This window comes from Cyprinodon tularosa, unplaced genomic scaffold, assembly GCF_016077235.1.
Source record: "Cyprinodon tularosa strain WSP-4 unplaced genomic scaffold, ASM1607723v1 ctg454, whole genome shotgun sequence".
Classification (NCBI taxonomy): Eukaryota; Metazoa; Chordata; class Actinopteri; order Cyprinodontiformes; family Cyprinodontidae; genus Cyprinodon; species Cyprinodon tularosa.
The window spans coordinates 476,458-493,404 of NW_024039179.1; the positions used below are offsets into that span (position 1 = coordinate 476,458).

The following is a 16,947-nucleotide window of genomic DNA, read 5'->3' on the forward strand; positions in this document are numbered from 1 at the left end:
TAGTCAATAACAATGCTGAACCCACCACATTATGGCAGCTGGGAGTGGTCCTGTTAGAGTTACTCCACAACAAAGTCTTCAACACAAATGAATTTGAGATCAGCGAAACTCTTTCAGAGAATTGCCAGGATTTTCTGACAAAGTGTCTGATGATTGACACAGAGGAATGGTCTCCAATAGAAGATCTATTGGGTCACCCATGGCTTTTGTAAAACTAAAACCCATCCCAAACTTTTACACAAAGTCAATTTTAGGCTAATTTGATTGGTGAGTTTTGTCTGGGTCCTGTGGTTTCGTCTTATGGTTGAAACGACATCAATTTTAGAATAACTTTGAGATTTTGGACTTTTCACAGGGTGCCCAGTTTCCTCCTCTTGCTGATAAAATTTTTTTTTTAAATATTTGGGATATTTATGAGTTTTCTCCAGTTGCACAAATAAATTAGTTTTAGGGTTAAAAGCTTTGATAAAATCAGCTGGTTTTCCTTAAAAAAAATGAAAACATTTGTATTCAAGTAAAACATTTTTACTGAAATTTATTTTTCATATAGTGGAAATGAAAATAAGTTATTTGAACGATTAAAAATCAGATTTATGTGTTTATGCCCAAGCTTTAAATTCCGACATTTCGCCATAGGACAACAACAAAAGCCCCAGGCTATGCCTTGTGAAATATGGTACATATTTATAACTGAACAGGATGCACAAAAAAGTCTGTTGGAGCCACTTCCCAAACCCCACAGGAAGTCCGCCATTCTGTTATTGACTCATCTTTATCTCAACAAAGTACTCAAAGTACTTGAACTTTTGAGTTACATTCTTCAAATTCACTTTGCATGAACTTTAGGCATAGTATTATAAGTTATCAAAATAATTGTTCTACTTCAAATTATGTGGGGATGAACAAACATCAAAATCTGCCTTCCAGCAACGTCATACATCATACAACATCATGGTTTTATAACTTCAACAAGCAACGTCAGAGGAGTACATTTTTTCTAAGCATCATCTTGGAACAGCGTCACCACAAACAGATTTGAAGTTATCAGGAAGATCAGGAAGTCCTATGTTTCACTGTCAGAATCCCTTGCTTTTCTCTGCAAGCCCTATGGAATAAGAAATGGCTGGAATCTCAGATTTAGGCCACAGTGGTGTACGTAAGGATAGGCTGAGAAAAAAACGCGGCTTTAAAATCATGTTTTAGTACATTCTAATTTAAGCCAGTTATTTCAGTAAAGCACAAATTGTGAATAGGTTACATACACTCACCGGCCACTTTATTAGGTACCCCATGCTAGTAACGGGTTGGACCCCCTTTTGCCTTCAGAACTGTCTCAATTCTTCGTGGCATAGATTCAACAAGGTGCTGGAAGCATTCCTCAGGGAGTTTGGTCCATATTGACATGATGGCATCACACCACACAGTTGCTGCAGATTTGTCGGCTGCACATCCATGATGCGAATCTCCCGTTCCACCACATCCCAAAGATGCTCTATTGGATTGAGATCTGGTGACTGTGGAGGCCATTTGAGTACAGTGAACTCATTGTCATGTTTAAGAAACCAGTCTGAGATGATTCCAGCTTTATGACATGGCGCATTATCCTGCTGAAAGTAGCCATCAGAAGTTGGGTACATTGTGGTCATAAAGGGATGGACATGGTCAGCAACAATACTCAGGTAGGCTGTGGCGTTGCAACGATGCTCAATTGGTACCAAGATGCCCAAAGAGTGCCAAGAAAATATTCCCCACACCATGACACTACCACCACCAGCCTGAACCGTTGATACAAGGCAGGATGGATCCATGCTTTCATGTTGTAGACGACAAATTCTGACCCTACCATCCGAATGTCGCAGCAGAAATCGAGACTTATCAGACCAGGCAACGTTTTTCCAATCTTCTATTGTCTAATTTCGATGAGCTTGTGCAAATTGTAGCCTCAGTTTCCTGTTCTTAGCTGAAAGGAGTGGCACCCGGTGTGGTCTTCTGCTGCTGTAGCCCATCTGCCTCAAAGTTCGATGTACTGTGCGTTCAGAGATGCTCTTCTGCCCACCTTGGTTGTAACGGGTGGTTATTTGAGTCACTGTTGCCCTTCTATCAGCTCGAACCAGTCTGGCCATTCTCTTCTGACCTCTGGCATCAACAAGGCATTTCCGCCCACAGAACTGCCGCTCACTGGATGTTTTTTCTTTTTCAGACCATTCTCTGTAAACCCTAGAGATGGTTGTGCTTGAAAATCCCAGTAGATCAGCAGTTTCTGAAATACTCAGACCAGCCCTTCTGGCACCAACAATCATGCCACGTTAAAAGTCACTCAAATCACCTTTCTTCCCCATACTGATGCTCGGTTTGAACTGCAGGAGATTGTCTTGACCATGTCTACATGCCTAAATGCACTGAGTTGCCACCATGTGATTGGCTGCTTAGAAATTAAGTGTTAACGAGCAGTTGGACAGGTGAACCTAATAAAGTGGGCGGTGAGTGTATATTCCTTTTTCTAAAGACTATTATAGATTATTATCAAAACTGGGAGCCTGTGTACATTGAAGAAAATGTAAATGCAGCCTATGAGAAATTTATGGATATGTTTAATATGTCGTACAATAAGCACTGCCCAGTAAAGAAATTTAAAGAAAGCATTAAACAGATAAATAGTCCATGGGAGACTGAGGGGTTGAGGATGGCGTGTATGAAGAAGAACTCATTGTATAGACATTTTCTTAAAAAAAGGACAGTTGAAGCAGAAGCAAAATACAAGAGGTACAAAAATAAATTAACTAATATATTGAGGTCTTGTAAAAGGGAGTACTACAATAAATTGCTGGAAGGAAACAAAAACAATGTTAAAGGTACATGTATATGGACTATCTTAAACAGTATTGTGAGAAAGGAGTCAAAGGGAACAAAATTACCGGAATATTTTACTGAAAAGGACAAAATTATAAAGGATATAACTGACGTTGCAAATGGTTCTAATAGGTTCTTTGTCAATGTTGGACCTGAGCTTGCGTCAAAAATATCAGAGACAAATACATCTGTCTGCGAAGACATGGGGGAAAGGAACCCATACACAATCTTTCTGGGTGCAGTGACTGAGACTGATGTTAGAGAAATAATACAAAACTGCAAAAATAAAACCTCTGCTGACTGGATGGAAATAGATATGAAGACTGTTAAGATTGTTATGGAAGAAATTAGTAAACCACTAACTTATATTTGTAACCTGTCCTTTCAAACAGGTACATTTCCAGACAAAATGAAAATAGCCAAAGTTATTCCACTGTTCAAAACCGGAAACAGACACCATTTTACAAACTATAGGCCAGTTTCTTTACTCCCTCAATTTTCCAAAATAATTGAAAAACTATTTACCACTAAACTTGATATCTTTATGGAAAAACACAACATATACACTGACAATCAATATGGATTCAGGTCAAACAGATCAACATCCCAGGCACTACTACAACTCATGGAGGAAATTACAGATTGCATTGACGATAAAAAAGTGGCAGTTGGGGTTTTTATTGATTTAAAAAAGGCTTTTGATACCATTGACCACAACATATTGCTGACCAAACTAGAAAGGTATGGGATAAGGGGAGTTGGGTTGGATTGGATAAGAAGCTACTTAGGAAATAGACAGCAATATGTTCAAATAGGGGAACATAAATCAGAGCTCTTGGAAATTACATGTGGAGTACCACAGGGTTCAGTGCTGGGCCCCAAATTATTTATCATTTATATAAATGACATCTGTAAAGTTTCAAGGGCACTGTCATTGATTTTATTTGCAGATGACACAAATGTATTTTGTTCGGGCGAAAGTTTACCGCAGATCTTGGAGCTAATTACAACAGAAATGAATAAATTTAAAATTTGGTTTGACAAAAATAAATTATCTCTTAATTTGGACAAAACAATGTTTATCATATTTGGAAGAAAGAATTCTGAGATTAATGGAAACATTTCAATTGATAATAAAGAAATCAAAAAAGTGAATGAAATAAAGTTTCTTGGTGTGATTTTAGACCACAAGATCTGCTGGAAACCACATGTAAGCTATGTGAAAAATAAGCTTGCCAAATGCTGTGCTATTCTTAGCAGGGCGAGTCATATATTGAACCCAAAATCACTAAAAATGCTTTATTTTTCATTGTTTTTGCCATATTTGCTTTACTGTGTTGAAGTATGGGGCAACATCTATAAGAGCACATTACAATCCATATGCAAACTACAAAAAAGAGCAATAAGAATAATATGCAAAGTAGGATTTAGAGAGCACACCAATCGATTATTTATACAGCTATACAGTGTTGTGCCTGAACGCGTTCATTGAACGAAAGTTCATGAACTCGTTCATATTTTATGCGAACGTGAACTGAACGTACTGCATTACTGCCTGATGAACGTTATTGTGAACTTGTTCATTCTGGTGTCTGTGAACGGCACGCTCTCTCAGTTCAGCTCCGTTCAATAGGTTGCCAGATTTCTATAGAGCCCTCCAGGCGAAACCCCGGCTAAATCAAACCGTAAACAGGCCTTAATATGTAGCGGGAAAAACACCCAATCTGGCAACACCAGCTACCAGTGTTGTAGCCTACAGCCGCGTGCGTCATCAAAACAAAATTCCGTGTGGAAGCCACAGCAGCGTGGAGGCGACAAAGCAGCTGTATGATCACTTAAAACAGTTTTATGACCAGGTGGTCGGTGAGGATGATGGCAACAAGTTTGCCCGCCGGCTTTCAGTAAAAAAATCCGCACTTCAGTAACCTTAAATTCCTACCTCAGCCTGGTCCCTCAGTTTGTGTTAGTAAAATCTTCTTGAGCGGAGGTCTTCAACAGGGGATCCGCGACCCCTAGGGGGTCTACGGAGGTACTGCATGAGGGTCTGCATGGTTAGTTGATATTTTTATATTCCCCCCCTGCAATTTTTTCCCCCACTAATTGAAATGTCTTTAAATACTCATTAACATGAAATCAACACACTGTAGTAAACAGATAAATGGAGACAAAAGATGTCTTTCAGTCATCAATGCACACATTCAGCGACACACAGGAGCTCTTTCAAGCTGGGCACCGTTTCCTTCACAACAACCAGGAATCAGAATCAGAAAAACTTTAATAATCCCAGGGAGAAATGAATTTCTTTACATTACTCCATCTGTAATAGAGTGACTATAGGACACAATTTCATACAATATATATAGTTAGGGGTCCTCGCTCCATCTCGCCATCAGTTTGGGGGTCCTTGGTCTGGAAAACATAGAAGACCCCTGTTCTTGAGGGTTTTACTATCCATGTAACTTGTTTGTTAAACCTGCCTGGTATAATTTTCCAGGATTCCAGTATTCCTTTTTAGTATGTATTGAAATGGAATTTCAAATGGAAAAAATTATAAAAAAAAAAAAAAAAAAACATTTGCACCTTAAAGACTACTTTCCTATTTTTCTTTTAATAATTACTCATAAAAAAGACCATTCAAGCAGCACATTTTTCCTGATGTTTTTGAGAATATACTGTAGGGGTGAAAGCTGCAGCTGCTACTAGTGTGAAGTGAATGGACAGCAACAAAGCGTTAAAGCAACAATGGGGAAATGCTGTCCCCTCAATGCTAATGTAAACCCTGGTTGGGTAAGGATTCAAAACTGGATATGAAGATGAAATCTGACGCACAGTTTCAGAGTTAGAACTGATAAAATAATTGCTGTCTGTGGTTCTACAGTAGGCTATGGTGTAATTGAGCAATATATGAAAAAAAAAAAAAGAACTATGAACTAGTTCATTTTTTGGTTTTGAATTATGAACTATGAACTGAACTAGTTCATTTTAAAATGTGTGAACTGAACTTTGAACTAGTTCACGTAGAAAGAGAACTTTCCCAACACTGCAGCTATATGCATTAAAATTCACAGACCTGGTACAATTCAAGACAGCGCAAGTAATGTATAAAGTAAAAAACAAACTAGTGGCTAAAAATATAAATGAATTGTTTCAAGAACGAGATGAAAAATATAATTTTAGAGGAGATGCAGTATTCAGAACGAAGACGGTACGAACAGCGATGAAAAGAATGACTATATCAAGTAGTGGAGTGAAGTTATGGAATAGTCTACAGCCGTGTTTAAAGCAGAGTGTGAACATAAATTTGTTTAAGAGAAGGTACAAAAAATTACTTTTGGATAAATATGTAGAAGAGGAAAGATACAAAATAGGTAGATTAATATGGAAGAGTGAATGTAACTAGTTAAATGAGCAACTTAGGTCTCTTGAATCATTAGGGATGGGAAACTTAAAAGTTTATACTTCGTCCCATTCCTTTTCGAACAATTTATTATGGTTTATGTATTCATTGTGTTGTGTTGTATTTACACATCTTATATTGTTTTGTTGTTCGAATAAACTGAACTGAACTGAAAAAAACTGAAGACTGGAATAATACATCATTCAATTCTTTCCAAAACTATACAAAGACAAACAAAGAACTTTTGATCGATTTGCATTATTTTCAGTCAGATCTTTTAATAATGAAACAAATGCAAAACAATGCAATTTTAGGCTGTGTTGTATGTATGAATTTATTATTTAAAAATCTGATTTATTTGTTTTGAATTTTGGGTGATTGTGCTTTTTGAATTCTTTATTTTGTTGGGTTGTTTTTAAAAACAAAACAAGTTAAGATTCCCATTTGGGCTCAATATTTGGCAATATGTCCTTAAACAGACTTTTCCCTGTAAAACCAAAGTGAAATGTGAAGTTTTGAGTTTGATTTGGGGGATCTCATGTGTTCTGTAGGTTATGGTTAACAGGTGGGCGGGTTGCTAGGATACATCAACAAACATTCTAAAAAGGTCTATTTTTAGAATGTCCTTGATGACATCATAGGGGCCACCAAGATTCATTCTAAGCTGACCTCACACATCTCTCAGAGTTTTCTGACCCTACAGTATACATTGAAGTTGCTTACACCTGTAAACATAAAGATTAAACAACAAAGATGGTCAAAGAATCTAGAAAGAACTTTACTACTTCAGCCGTCAGAACAAAACAAGAGAGCGACGGCGTCATGACATTACAAATTTCAGGGTCTAATAAAGACACTGGACCTAAGAACAGAGCCGGGAATGAGACAGGCAGAAAAAGAACCAAGATCTCTGAGCAGGTTGGACCCTCCACAAGTTGCCAGAACCGTATCAGGACCTTGAAGTGTCCAAAAAGGAAAATGACAGAAGACAAGAAAAGCGAACCACCTGCCAAGAAAATTAATTTGGAGAAACAGCTAGACCAAGTCCCAACTACACCTTCCCTCTTTTTGGACATTAGCAAAGAGTCTAGCAGCCCCAGCCCACTACTTTTCAGTGGAAAAAAAGATTCAAGAGACAGGAATCTAAAGAGGGAGGCCGAGGACTTAATTGAACAACCGAGCAAAAAGAAGGTGAAGTTTACCGAGACAGAAAATGAAGCAGATTCCCAAGAATCCAAGTTTCACAAAAAATATGCTGAGCTTCATAAACTGGGAGCAGGAGCCTTTGGCTCTGTGTTTGCAGGCTATCGCCGGGAGGATAATTTACCTGTGGCAATCAAACATATCCTAAAAGACTATGTGAACTACAACCATAAGGATGAGAATGGCAGAAATATTCCCTTGGAAGTGGCTGTCATGCTTAAACTGAGAGATGCATCTGTGCGACAATCACCCATGGTGTACCTTCTTGACTGGTATGATCTGGAGGAGCAGTTGATTCTAGTAATGGAGAGACCCATGCCATGTGATAACCTCTCAAACTACCTAAGAAAGCACAAAGCTCCCCTCAAGGAGAATGATGCCAAGATCATATTTAAACAGCTGTTGCAAGCAGCCCTTCACCTCCACAATACAAACATCTTCCATGGAGACATTAAAATGGATAATATCCTGATAAGGAAAGGCCCAGAGGAGCCACAAGTCTACCTCATAGACTTTGGGTTAAGCTGCTTTGTTGAAAGACAACCATATCAAGTTTTCAGCATTTTTTCTGATGACCAGCCAATGGACTGGTTCATTGTAGTCAATAACAATGCTGAACCCATCACATTATGGCAGCTGGGAGTGGTCCTGTTAGAGTTACTCCACAACAAAGTCTTCAACACAAATGAATTTGAGATCAGCGAAACTCTTTCAGAGAATTGCCAGGATTTTCTGACAAAGTGTCTGATGATTGACACAGAGGAATGGTCTCCAATAGAAGATATGTTGGGTCACCCATGGCTTTTGTAAAACTAAAACCCATCCCAAACTTTTACACAAAGTCAATTTTAGGCTAATTTGATTGTTGAGTTTTGTCTGGGTCCTGTGGTTTCGTCTTATGGTTGAAACAACATCAATTTTAGAATAACTTTGAGATTTTGGGCTTTTCACAGGGTGCCCAGTTTCCTCCTCTTGCTGATAGAAAAAATATTTTAAATATTTGGGATATTTATGAGTTTTCTCCAGTTGCACAAATAAATTAGTTTTAGGGTTAAAAGCTTTGATAAAATCAGCTGGTTTTCCTTAAAAAATACGAAAACATTTGTATTCAAGTAAAACATTTTTACTGAAATGTATTTTTCATATAGTGGAAATGAAAATAAGTTATTTGAACGATTAAAAATCTGATTTATGTGTTTATGTCTCGCCATAGGACAACAACAAAAGCCCCAGGCTATGCCTTGTGAAATATGGTACATATTTATAACTGAACAGGATGCACAAAAAAAGTCTGTTGGAGCCACTTCCCAAACCCCACAGGAAGTCCGCCATTCTGTTATTGACTCATCTTTATCTCAACAAAGTACTCATAGAACTTTTGAGTTACATTCTTCAAATTCACTTTGCATGAACTTTAGGCATAGTATTATAAGTTATCAAAATAATTTTTTTACCTCAAATTATGTGGGGATGAACAAACATCAAAATCTGACCTCCAGCAGCGCCATACATCACATAACATTATGGATTTATAACTTCAACAAGCAACGTCAGAGGAGTAAATTTTTTCTAAGCATCATCTTGGAACAACATCACCACAAACAGATTTGAAGTTATCAGGAAGATCAGGAAGTCCTATGTTTCACTGTCAGAATCCCTTGCTTTTCTCTGCAAGCCCTATGGAATAAAAAATGGCTGGAACTGCTTTCAGGATTGTCAGATTTAGGCCACAGTGGTGTACGCATGGATAGGCCGAGAAAATGCAGTTTTAATTAAAATTTTAGTACATTCTAATTTTAGCCAGTTATTTCGGTAAAGCACAAATTGTGAATAGGTTACATTCATTCATTTTTCTAAAGACTGGAATAATACATCATGAATGTTATGTTTTGCTAAGAATGTCCCCCTTTGCTTACCATAGATTATTCTGGGAAGAATGGGTAACCCGGATGTTGTTGTTTTTAGCCTGTGAAGCTAAAAAAAGTTACGTCGAGCATACTCCTGCCTCCTGAGCCGTTATTGCCTTTATGAAGTGGGATAAAATAGGGCTGGGCAATATAGAAAAAAAGTTTATCGATAAAAAAAATGAATATTGATCGATATTGATAATTATTGAAAAGATTTGAAACCATATTTTATGTGCAGTTCTGCCTGGACTTTTTATAATATTGCTAAATGATTTAATTTTAATAAAGAACACAAACACAGACTTCGAATTAAATCTTTATTTAACCAACCTTTTTAACCATAACAGAATTGTTTTAAAGTAAAAAATAACTTAAGAGACCTGACTTATGTTATTAAATACTGACAAAGAATAAACTAAAGTGACCAAAATAAATATAACAAATAAATAAATAAATGGACCCCCCCCCCCACACACACACACACACACACACACACGCACACACACACACACAGCCGCCGCCCCCATTCTTCTAAGCTGAACCTGGTTTAGCTTACCGTATTTTCACGACCATAAGGCGCACCGTACTAAAATGCGCACTCTCAGTTATGTGTCCCATTTCTGTATTTAACACACACATAAGGCGCACCGGACTATAGGGCGCGTTTTTTATATACAGGTACATGTCCTCTACTACGTTTAAATACCTCTACTACGTATTTAAAAATACAGCGGGGGCAAAACTGAGTATGATTGTGCTTTATTCATGTATTTATTACAAAGTATTAATCAAACCTGGGAGCTGGCCATTAGACAGACGCATCGCAGATGACAGAGCTTTGTGATTACTCCTAAATTAACTTAAAATCCTGAAACCTGCCGACAGAATATGTTCGCTTTTATTGCCGGTATCCTGGTGCCTGCAGTTTAAATTATTTAGATGAAAAACACCTGCCAGCCACCGCGGTGAACCCGGAGGCTACCCGGCCTAGAGGCTGCTGTTGAAGGGGTTCCTACTGTCGGTGCACCGCTGGTATGTGAAGGGGTCTGAGTGCCTCCGACAGAAATAGTATAGGCAGGATAATAATCTGGATGGACTGACTGCAATGATTAAGTTTTCAGGTGGCCTTTCTCACTTAAAAACATATTAAAACTACTTTATTCCCACTGATCACAGCAAATATAGCTGCAAGATTTAGATTATTTAGATGAAAAAACACCTGCCAGCCGCCGCGGTGAAACCGGAGGAGACCCGGCCCAGAGGCTGCTGTTGAATTAAGTTTTCAGGTAGAAAAATACAGCGGGAGCAAAACTGAGTATGATTGTGCTTTATTAATGTATTTATTACAAAGTATTAATCAAACCCATCAAAGTCATCATCCTCTGTTTCTGAATTAAACAGCTGCGCTAAATCAGAAATGCCAATTTCCCCTTCTTTGCTGTCAGAGTCACTTTCCGTGCCGGGCGGCTCCTCAGAAATAATGCCTGCTTTTGCGAAAGCTCGAACAACAGTGCCAGCAGACACGTTAGCACAAGCATCTACAATCCATCCGCAAACGGTGGCGTAACTTGCCCGGCGCTGCCTTCCACTTATCCTGAAACTGTGGTCTCCGTCGGTCATCCATCGCTCCCACGCCGCTCGCAGCCTTACCTTGAACGGCCGGTTCACACCGATGTCGAGCGGTTCCTTTGTCAGACCCCCAGGGATAACGGCGAGCACAGGCTTAATTTGTTTCACCATGTTTTTCACATCGGCTGTGAGATGGGCACGCAGTCACAGATTAACAGCGATGGTGATGCGTGGAAAAAACCACCTGGTCTCCTCACATACACCTGCCTCAGCCACTCCTTCATCATCTCCTCATCCATCCAGCCTTTTTCATTTGCCTTAATATCATATGTCATCAGAGCAATGTGTCTGTCTCACTGTCAGCTCCCAGATCAGCTTCTCTGATTGGTTGATGCGGCGCGTCCAGCAGCAAAACTTCAATTTTTCCATCTCGAGCAGCAGCAGCGCGTTGGCAGATGCCTAAACGCTCCCGACGCGCTGCGCCTGCTGCTCAAAATGCGCTGCGGCGCGTCAACCATTGACTTTGCATGTAAACACGCTGCTTCTGCTGCACCTGCTGGGTCCGGTTCACACCGATGTCGAGCGGTTGAATAACAGCGAGCACAGCTTAATTTGTTTCACCATGTTTTTCACATCAGCTGTGAGATGGACACGCATGGAGTCACAGATTAACAGCGATGGTGATGAGTGGAAAAAAAACACCTGGTCTCCTTACATTCAGCCACTCTTTCATCATCTCCTCAATGAGGTGGTCTCAAAAGTCGCAGTTACAACACACACAGGGCGCACCGCACATTTAGAGGGAAAAAAAGACGTTTAAGGGCGCCTTATAGTCGTGAAAATACGGTAGTTTCCTGCTTTAACCTGAGTTATTACTTTGAAGTTGCTGGCCCCTCAGCATTTTTCTCTCAATTGTTAGAACTACGTGGGAAACTGCACAGAACTGAAAATATTTATATATTTTCCTGAAATTCCCGAAGATTCCTCGGAGGAGAGGCGCGCCGGGGCCTACACAGCTCGTACTCCTGCTGGTGTGAGCGGCTGAGATGATAAAAAAAAAAAGTTGGTTGTGTTATCAGACTTCGTTTTCACTGGTTCCCTACACATTTTACAGATGACTGTGGTTTGTTTTTTGTCCGACTAGCCATGACCGAAATACTGCCAAACTGGCGAACTACAAAAACCCTTTTTTGGAACAATTTCTTCCGCCTCTCCTTGCTGCGACATCTTCATGTGCTCTGTGTTGTGGCTTGAGAGGGCGGCGCTTTGTGACGGCATGCCTGGGTCCGCAATCGTGATTGGTTAGGAGGAAGTAGTGACTAGCATAGACCTACATGATAGGCTACAATGAGAAGGAAGGAAAACTGCGTTTCTTTATCGAACTTTTATCGACTCTCTTTTTTTCTATTGCGCCACACGTCTATCGATCGATATATATCGTTATTGAATTATTGCCCAGCTCTAGGATAAAATATAACAATGAAAATGTAAGAGGGATAAAGAGAGTTTGTTGATGTCGTTAGATGCATATGTACAGTATGTGTTTATAAGCAGGCTTCTGTCTCCTTAATTAATTTTAATCCCTTTTTCTCTTCTCTCAAAGTTTCTACCAATTTGCATATTTCCAATTAAACCCCAGAGCAGCTGCAGCTTTAGTGGATCTGTGAAGTGCAGGGGCAAGTTCTGCTTGGAGTCACAGTAATACATCTCCTCTCACATTAATAAATACACGTCAGCATGAAACTATGAAAGCAGACTCATGCTTTCATTCAACCCCAAACTCAACTTATACTCTAATGCTGAATTTGCAGAAGAGAAATGCAGACAATGCAACATTAAGGGATATTTCACTGTGATATACATATAGTTACAAATTATGAACCTGTGGTATGTGTAAATCTTAATAATGTAAAAATACCATCCACGTTTCTCTTCCACATGGAACATCACTACTAGTTAAAAATAGATTGGATCAGCTATAGCCCATGTCCCATACCAGATTAACTTCTTGTCATGGCTTGGCTATAGGATCTATCATTACCAAGATTATTCAATAAGAGTATTAGTCAGAGTGGAGTGTAATTTAAGGTACTGTTAAGGAGAGGAGTTCAAAAGCGACTTTTAACTCAGGATCATGCTTTAAGGTGTAAGTATGAATGAAAAACTGTTTTGAAATTCTGATAAACTCAAAGTAAATGAAAATATCTTTGCTTTCAAAATAAAGCTGACAAAATATATAATATTTATGCTCATCTCATTCACCTGCTTATCTCTGACCAGTTCTCATGATGGCTCATCTGATCCACCTGCTTCAGCTTCTATTTAATCAGCCTTCAGACCATCCTGAGAGTCTCTGATTGCCTCACCCAGAATGGGTGATCCTCACCCATTCTGCCACTGGACCTCCTATACTACCTTTTCCTGTTCTGATGTGTTTGCCTGGCCTGTTTTCGGACTCCTGCTGGATTCTTCCTTTGTACCGAACCTGGAACTGTTTCTCCACACCGTCCTGGATTACGCTTTTGTACCTCTTCAGACCTCTGATCTCCTGGCTCGATTCCTTGTCACACTCCGGGCTGTATCCGGGTGCAGGCCAGGTTTTCTCTCTCTCTCTCCTCAGCAGGGATGGACAGGCAGGTGCACTACATCTGAGCTGATCACCTTCTTAAGGAGCTGGAACCAGGAGGAGGGCGTCAGTTCGTTAATGCCACTGCGTTGGTACAGACAAAACCCAAAGCTTGTCCTAGAGATTCTAAAACCCTTGTCTAAATCCTGCTCTAAACCTCTTCCTGCAGAACCCCTGTTTCTGACCCCTGGACCCAGCCGTGAACCATAGACCTTGGACCCTCCGTCTGAAAACAACCAGGAACCCGAGAGGGATCTCGGGTTATCCACCGCTCAGCCCTCCTACGCTCTCCTGCCTGTCCACCCTCGAACCACCAACCAGGGAGAGAGTACTGGTCAGCACTCGGACCACCGGGGACACTCCCCCCAAGATCGGACCACAGCCTCTCTACAGTGAGTGTCAGCCCACCATAATCCTCCAGCAACTGTTTCCTCACATTCACCAGTCTCATCTTCTCTGCAGAAGCCCAGAAGAACCTGACCAGACCATACAGCTTCCAGTTCACATCCACTATCTTGTTTTTCAATAAACCTCTTAAACCTTCACCTGCCTGTGTAGTTGCTCTCGTCCAGAGTCACCTTCAGTTATGACATTCCTGAGCACTTCTTTGACACCGATTTTGGCTTGGTCCTCTGGACTGTCCTGCCCACAAAAATGCAGTTTCAATATTTTATATATTACATTTTTACAAAGATACCCAAACAATAGAAGAGGACTAATTCAGAAATAATGGCATTGACAATTGTAACGGGTCCCAAGCTGGGCCGGGTACCACGTCACAATATTGAAAAAAAAGATGAGAGAGATGAGTCTTCAGTGTCTCGCTGGCTTTGGGTTCTGAAAAACAGAGTGAATGATCACAGGATCAAGAACAACGAACCATTCTCTTTCGTTCCCAAAACTCCTCTGATTTATTCACAATTATATAACAAAACAATCAATCAAACAACCAATAAAATATTCCCAAAATCTGCAATAGTGTCTCTTTCAGTGTCTTCTTCCAGGTACAATGTGCATACGAACGTGTATACAGTTCTTATTCCCTTTTTTTCAGGTAGTGTATGTAATGTTGTTTGTTCTGTTCCCATAGAACACAAACATACAGTATAACCATAAAGCTATTGTTATATTAAACATAACCATATAACTCTGTCAAAATACACTAGTTTCTCTCACACTCAGTATCACGCTTTGACTTCAATAAACACCTAAACCCCTCATCATTTCACATTGAAATATATCCACGGGCACTCTCTGTATAGGTACTAGTCCCATATAGCTGCCATTAAATAGAACAAATAATACTGTTAGCCAGTGCAGTTTTTATAGTGCTGCTAATCACAGCTATAGTGCAATATGAATTCACTTTCATTTTCTTTAGCTTAAAGCTGTTCGGAATACTCAATATGTCTTTTCAAAACTTATTGACATCATTGCAAATGGGAAATAAAAATGGAAAATAACAAATATGTATGTTCAAACCATTCCAACAACAATAAGTGCACTAAAGGCTCACTTATCTTCATAAAACATACAGTGTACAGTAAACCCTTAAAGACAAATATTTGGAAATGTAAAGAGAAGAAATATTAAAGTATTGTAATAAATGTAAAGATAACAAAACCCTTCACCTAATAAATTACAGTTTTCAAGTAATCAGGTAACCAACAGTAGTATTATCGTGGATGAATATAAACAACCACCTTCAGTGTCACAAGGCTGCCCGTTGCCACGGCAACAACTGCAGCACAACCCGCGAAAATCGCGGACTTTTTATAGTGTCTAAAACTCGATCTAAAGCACTCAAAAATGTCATAAACGGTCTCCCAGTAACTTCACATAAACTATTGAATCTTAAGGGATAAGTTGAGGTTGTTTTCACGTTGTACTAACCTGAAAAACAGAGTGAATGATCACAGGATCAAGAACAACGAACCATTCTCTTTCGTTCCCAAAACTCCTCTGAGGGGAGGGAGCACCTGGAAACACGGGCTATGACAGAAAGGTTCCGTTTCTCATCCTAGCGATCTACAGCGGATTTCTACTGATATTTACTGATTATTTGGCTGAATAACCATTACAGTACATTAAAATACTTTTAACTTGCATTTCACTCTTTGTGAGGGTCTCACACAATCATATTACAGCTCAGACATATCCCACAAATAAGAAATGTAAATATTTTATTGGGTTGCCTTTTTGCAAATCAGGGCTCCACATTGCCAGTGCATATAAACTAAGACATTTCAACTTCTATCCTAAAGTCTATATTAATTCTGTTGAATCTCGCATCAGAGCCAATGATGACTGAGAGTTTACATAGACACAATCCTTGATGACAGTTTTCAAAACAGTGCTGTGACAGTTTTTGGATAACATCAATTTCACCAAAGACCTTAATGCCATTACTTTGCTCAAACTTACTTTTATGAAAAATATTGATCAATATTAATCATCCAACCGGAAAATGTCACACTATTATTTAAGTATTGTGTATCTGTTTTGTTCTCATTACCTGTGGAAAATATACCGCACATAGTTTGATTTTAAGCTAAGCAAAGCTGCTACAGATTACTTTTTTGTTAACATAGCTTCTGTTTCCAGAAGGCTGTAGTGCTGACTAGATGTGTTTGCTGTCCAAGAACGGATCAATAGACTCTTTTTCACAGGCATTTTTATCAGTGTGTTGGATTGTTTTTGAGCTAGGAATCTAAAGTATAAAAGGTCATAGATTTGTCTTCTATGAAAAACAACGCAATCAAAGAGAATATGATAAAAACTCTCTAAACCCCTTGGATCAATCTTTCTGTTTTTCTTGATCCAGCATGGCCTTTCTAAAGCACTGAATACACGTTACCCATCTTCTTTAACTAAATGCTTTTAATTTTTGTGTAGTTTTCTATAAATTATAAGATTTGAGCTGAACGTAGTCATAAACAGAATATCAGCTTTGTATTTGAAAAGACAAAATGTGAAAATTATCTGGAATTTATGGATATTTATGCAGGAAAAATACTTAACTGCTGTGACGTTTGTTTCAGTAAACTGTATGTGCCTTCCCATAGAGCAAAGGCTTTCTCCTTGAAGTCCTGATCTGTGCAATATTGTTTTTCAGTGTTGGTGGATTCATGAATATTAATTAGACAATGCAGAGAGGCTGTTAGGTGCTTAAAATGTATTGCTGGGTTTCTTTTATTCTTACTGCTTATTGAACATCATGCACTCTTACTAATCTTTGGTGTCACTGTGGTCTATTCGAGAGGTTTTGTTTTCTCGTTATGCCTTAATTTGTTGACAAAAAATTTTAGTCTTTGCTTAAACATCTTTTTCATCTTTCTGTTATGTTCTCCGGGAACAGTTACAATGGTAATCCATCATCTTCCATTTTATGATAG

General features: G+C 39.1%; 1 protein-coding gene and 1 long non-coding RNA gene across 2 annotated transcripts in view; both read left to right on the plus strand.

Moving 5' to 3' along the window:
• The window catches only part of LOC119793525 (alpha-1,6-mannosylglycoprotein 6-beta-N-acetylglucosaminyltransferase B-like), a 141,220-nt gene that overhangs the window by 78,353 nt on the left and 45,920 nt on the right, over positions 1–16,947 (plus strand). The window lies entirely within an intron of this gene.
• LOC119793526 lies at positions 13,587–14,095 on the plus strand. The gene is made up of 3 exons (XR_005282103.1): positions 13,587–13,644; positions 13,722–13,944; positions 14,015–14,095. It is a non-coding gene; the product is annotated as an uncharacterized LOC119793526 (long non-coding RNA).